We start from the raw sequence: 6000 nt of genomic DNA, 5'->3' as shown, positions 1-6000 counted from the left end.
GGTCCGTTATAAACATTTATGGTTTACAGGTCTGTTATAAACATTTAAGGTTTTCAGGTCCGTTATAGAAAATTTACGGTTTACAAGTCCGTTATAAACATTTCAGGTTTACAGGTCCGTTATAAAACATTTAAGGTTTTCAGGTCCGTTATAGAACATTTAAGGTTTACAGGTCCGTTATAAACATTTAAGGTTTACAGGTCTGTAATAGAACATTTAAGATTTACAGGACCGTTATAAACATTTAAGGTTTACAGGTCCGTTACAAAACATTTAAGGTTTTCAGGTCCGTTATCAAACATTTAAGGTTTTTAGGTCCCTTATAAAACATTTAAGGTTTTCAGGTACCTTATAAAACATTCAAGCTTTTCAGGTCCGTTATGAAACATTTAAGGTTGTCAGGTCCGTTATAAAACATTTAAGGTTTTCAGGTCCGTTATGAAACATTTAAGGTTTTCAGGTCCGTTATTAAACATTTATGGTTTTCAGATCTGTTATAAAGCATATAAGGTTTTCAGGTCCGTAATAAAACTTTCAAGGTTTGAGGTCCGTAATAAAACTTTCAAGGTTTTCAGGTCCGTTATAAAACATTTAAGGTGTTCAGGTCCGTTATAAACATTTGAGGTTTACAGGTCCGTTATAAAACATCTAAGGTTTTCAGGTCCGTTATAAAACATTTAAGGTGTTCAGGTCCATTATAAATATTTAAGGTTTTCAGGTCCGTTAAAAATATTTAAGGTTTTCAGGTCCGTTATAAACATTTAAGGTTTTCAGGTCAGTAATAAAAAATTCAAGGTTTTCAAGTCCGTTATAAATCATTTAAGGTTTTCAGGTCCGTTATGAAACATTTAAAATTTTCAGGTCCGTTATAAAACATTTAAGGTTTTCAGATCTGTTATAAAGCATTTAAGGTTTTCAGGTTCGTAATAAAACATTCAAGGTTTTCAGGTCCGTTATAAAACATTTAAGGTGTTCAGGTCCGATATAAACATTTAAGGTTTTCAGGTCCGTTAAAACTATTTAAGGTTTCCAGGTCTGTGATAAACATTTAAGGTTTTCAGGTCCGTTAAAAACATTTAAGGTTTTCAGGTCCGTTAAAAACATTTAAGGTGTTCAGGTCCGTTATAAACATTTAAGATTTTTAGGTCCGTTAAAAACATTTATGGTTTTTTAAAAGAGGCTACACAAGAATCTGAGATATTTCAACTATCTTGAAAAGTTTGTTTTTATTAAATCATAAGAAATTTTCACTCTGACCAAAGATATTAACCAAAGCGATTGGTAAATTGTGTTGATAAATCGTTTTAAAAATTGTTAAAAATTAGCAAAATTTGTTTAAAGGAAACTTATAAAAAAATCTAATTTTGCTTAGTGTCAAATCTTTCAGATTCTTTTTAAGCACCTTTCATGCCCAAAGCTAAAAAATTTAAATGTTAAAAAACAGACCTCTAAACGGACCTCAAAACGGACCTCAAAAGGATACCCATCTTATGTAAATGGGTAATTGAGTAAAGCCCGGATTTTCAAACACTGATTTTTAATGGGGAGGCCAGGGGTATCCATAATACTATAGATGAAAAAATTTTAATTTTGAATGCAAAATTATGACTTAAAGAATGCATGCTATTTGCCGATTAACCTTGTAGGAAACCCCGTTGGTTTTCAAATTGTTGACGAACGAAAAGAGCCACTCATAAAAAACGAAAGAGAAAAAAACTATATATTCAATTATTATTTTTTTAACAAACGGATGCTTTTTTGAACGTGATAAACTCTTCAATGTAGCATCCTATTGGCGGTTGATAATCTACAGCGTTTTAAATCTGGCTCCAAAATTATCTCTGAAAAGTTCATCAAAGCACCCTACGTTGATCAAATACTGTCTTTATAATAGGTAAAAAATGATTGAGGAAAGCAAGTATAGCTCGTGGTATAGTAGCAACCAGGGGATAGTCATAGAGATAGTTTAACCTTTCTATACAATAGGTTTTCATACCAGAATAATTAAATATGTATACACACTCTATACTAACTTACTCACTTACTCACTTTATCTATCAGTATACACACTCTATACTAACTTACTTACTCACTCTATCAATCACTATACACACTCTATACTAACTTACTCACTTACTCACTCTATCAATCAGTATACACACTATATACTAACTTACTCATATACTCACTCTATCAATCAATATACACACTCAATACTAACTTACTCACTTACTCACTCTATCAATCAGTATAAACACTCTATACTAACTAACTTACTCACTCTATCAATCAGTATACACACTCTATACTAACTTAATTACTCACTCTATCAATCAGTATACACACTCTATACTAACTTACTCACTTACTCACTCTATCAATCAGTATACACACTCTATACTAACTTACTCACTTTCTATCAATCAGTATACACACTCTATACTGACTTACTCACTAACTCACTCTATCAATCAGTATAAACACTCTATTCTACCTTACTCACTTACTCACTCAATCAATCAGTATACACACTCTATACTAACTTACTTACTTACTTACTTACTCATTCTATCAATCAGTATACACACTCTATACTAACTTACTTACTCACTCTATCAATCAGTATACACACTCTATACTAACTTACTCACTTACTCACTCTATCTATCAGTAATACACACTCTATACTAACTTACTCACTTACTCATTCTATCAATCAGCATACCCACTCTATACTAACTGACTCACTTACTCACTCTATCTATCAGTAATACACACTCTATACTAACTTACTCACTTACTCACTAAATCAATCTGTATACACACTCTATACTAACTTAATCACTTACTCACTCTATTTATCAGTAATACACACTCTATACTAACTTAATCACTGACTCACTCTATCAATCAGCATACCCACTCTATACTAACTTACTCACTTACTCACTCTATCAATCAGCATACACACTCTATACTAACTTACTCACTTACTCACTCTATTTATCAGTAATACACACTCTATACTAACTTAATCACTTACTCACTCTATCAATCAGCATACCCACTCTATACTAACTGACTCACTTACTCCCTCTATCTATCAGTAATACACACTCTATACTAACTTACTCACTCTATCAATCAGTATACACACTCTATACTAACTTACTTACTTACTCACTCTATCAATCAGTATACACACTCTATACTAACTTACTTACTTACTCACTCTATCAATCAGTATACACACTATATACTAACTTACTCACTTACTCACCTAATCAATCACAGATCACTGAAGGGACTCTCTTAATTACACGTTCACTAAATCTACTTGAAACTTCTACACTTATAAGCTCACTCGCTAACTTTTACTCTGTATTAAATGCCCTACTCCAATAAATCCTTTTCGAACCGTATCAATCCAGGTACAACCCTATTCGTCTCGTTGGTCTACCTTATCAGTTCAATAATACTTTAGTATCAATATCAATCCAGACACAACTCAATACACAATCCCTCTCGCTATGATCGGCGAGGCATAAGAACTAGTCAGTTCAACAATAGTTTAGTATCAACGTCAATCCAGACACCACTTTATCTGTACCAATACTTTACTATCAATGTCAATTCGGACATAACTTTATCTGTACCAATACTTTACAATCAATGTCAATTCGGACACAACCTTATCTGTACAAGTACTTTACTATCAATGTCAATTCGGACACAACTTTATCTGTACCAATACTTTACTATCAATGTCAATTCGGACACATCTTTACCTGTACCAATACTTTACTATCAATGTCAATTTGGACACAACTTTATCTGTACCAGTACTTTACTATCAATGCCAATTCTGACACAACTCTATCTGTACCAGTACTTTACTATCAATGTCAATTCGGACATAACTTTATCTGCACCAGTACTTTACTATCAATGTCAATTAGGACACAACTTTATCTGTACCAATACTTTACTATCAATGTCAATTCGGACTCAATCTTATCTGTACCAATACTTTACTATCAATGTCAATTCTGACACAACTTTATCTGTACCAGTACTTTACTATCAATGCCAATTCTGACACAACTCTATCTGTACCAGTACTTTACTATCAATGTCAATTCGGACATAACTTTATCTGCACCAGTACTTTACTATCAATGTCAATTCGGACACAACTTTATCTGTACCAATACTTTACTATCATTGTGAATTCGGACTCAATCTTATCTGTACCAATACTTTACTATCAATGTCAATTCTGACACAACTTTATCTGTACCAGTACTTTACTATCATTGTGAATTCGGACACAACTTTATCTGTGCCGAAACGTTACTATCAATGTCAATCCAGACACCACTTTATCTGTACCAGTACTTTACTATCAATGTCAATCCAGACTCCACTTTATCTGTACCAATGATTTACTATCAATGTCAATCCAAACTCCACTTTATCTGTACCAATGATTTACTATCAATGTCAATTCGGACACAACTTTATCTGTATCAATGCTTTACTATCAATGTCAATTCGGACACCACTTTATCTGTATCAAAACTTTACTTTCAATGTCAATCCGGACACAACTTTATCTATATATATCCCAATCTTTTTTGTCTCAATCTAATTTCAAAATTACTAATACCCCTCTTTTTTCACTCGATTACAAGGCTATATAGTCGTTACATCATTTATAAATCACTCGTTTACTTACTTACTTACTCACTTACTTAGTTTTTACATTCAAACACAAATCTTAACTATCAATATTGAAGTATTTATAAGAATGCGCCAAACCCCCGTTATCTAGGTCTTGTATGCGTAAATACACATACATACATAAACACCTACATGATATATAAATACAGTGATAACCAGAAAACTCTGGAAAAAGGAAGACGAATTTAAAACTCAAGTTATGACTTTAAGTAGTCCAATGAGCATGAGACACAGCAATTACAATTAAGCAGAGTAAACAGACCCACTTTACTTATTAAATGATTTAATAACTTACTAGAAGAACATCAAATGCTATAATGTCGTCTTCCTATTCAACAATTTTCTATATTTATTTAAATATGAAATCAGCATATACAGACATATATATACAGACATATATATATACAGACATATATATACAGACATATATATACTAGGCTTTTAGGGAGCTTCGCGCTCATCTTTTTTTTCAATTGTCAACATTTTCTCTTTTAATCTATTATCTATACATTGTAAAATAAAAACAAACAAAATTTTCGCGTATTAATTTTTAAATTTTTTATTTTATCATCTTTACAAAAGTGTGAATAAATGGTTTTTAGAAAAATTTATAAAAATTTGAATGAATCAATTTGCTGTATGTGAACTATAGTGTTACCCACAAAGGATGAAACTTTTAATGACGACCTTCAATATTCTTTGAATATAACGATCTAAGAGTTTAATTTTGTTTCTGCCTAGAATTTATCCTATCAAAAATTTTAGACGGGAATTAATTTTGAAAAACAATTCTTATATGAGAACTTTATTATTTACGATATCGGAATATACAGGGTGTCCCACGAAACATGACTGATTGTAAATAGCATTGAATGTCTTCTTCCAATGTACTGTATTAGATATCAAAGACATGTTGCAGTTTATTTTGTTTTAAAAAATCTTTTACTCAAATATATTTTACTTTGAAATTGATTTTAATATGATATGCATGCCATATAAAATTTTATTGTTTTGTTTGGTATCAAACCACTGATCAAATTTTGGAAGAAGACATTTTAAACTATTCACCTACTTTTATGTTTCATGGGACACCCTGTATTTTAAAACATTTATGCTTTATAAATCGACGTAGTCGTACTTTGGGTAAATCCTTGTTTAAAACCTCAAAATCAAATATATAAACAATTTTTAGTAATAAAAAGTTCGCCAAAATCATTTTAGAAGTCGTCTTCTGTATTCTTTGATTGTTGAAAAATA

The sequence above is a fragment of the Eurytemora carolleeae genome, unplaced genomic scaffold (assembly GCF_000591075.1).
Source record: "Eurytemora carolleeae unplaced genomic scaffold, Eaff_2.0 scaffold68, whole genome shotgun sequence".
Taxonomy (NCBI): domain Eukaryota; kingdom Metazoa; phylum Arthropoda; class Copepoda; order Calanoida; family Temoridae; genus Eurytemora; species Eurytemora carolleeae.
The sequence above is the reverse complement of the archived record's forward strand: the minus strand, read 5'-3'. Positions refer to the sequence as shown.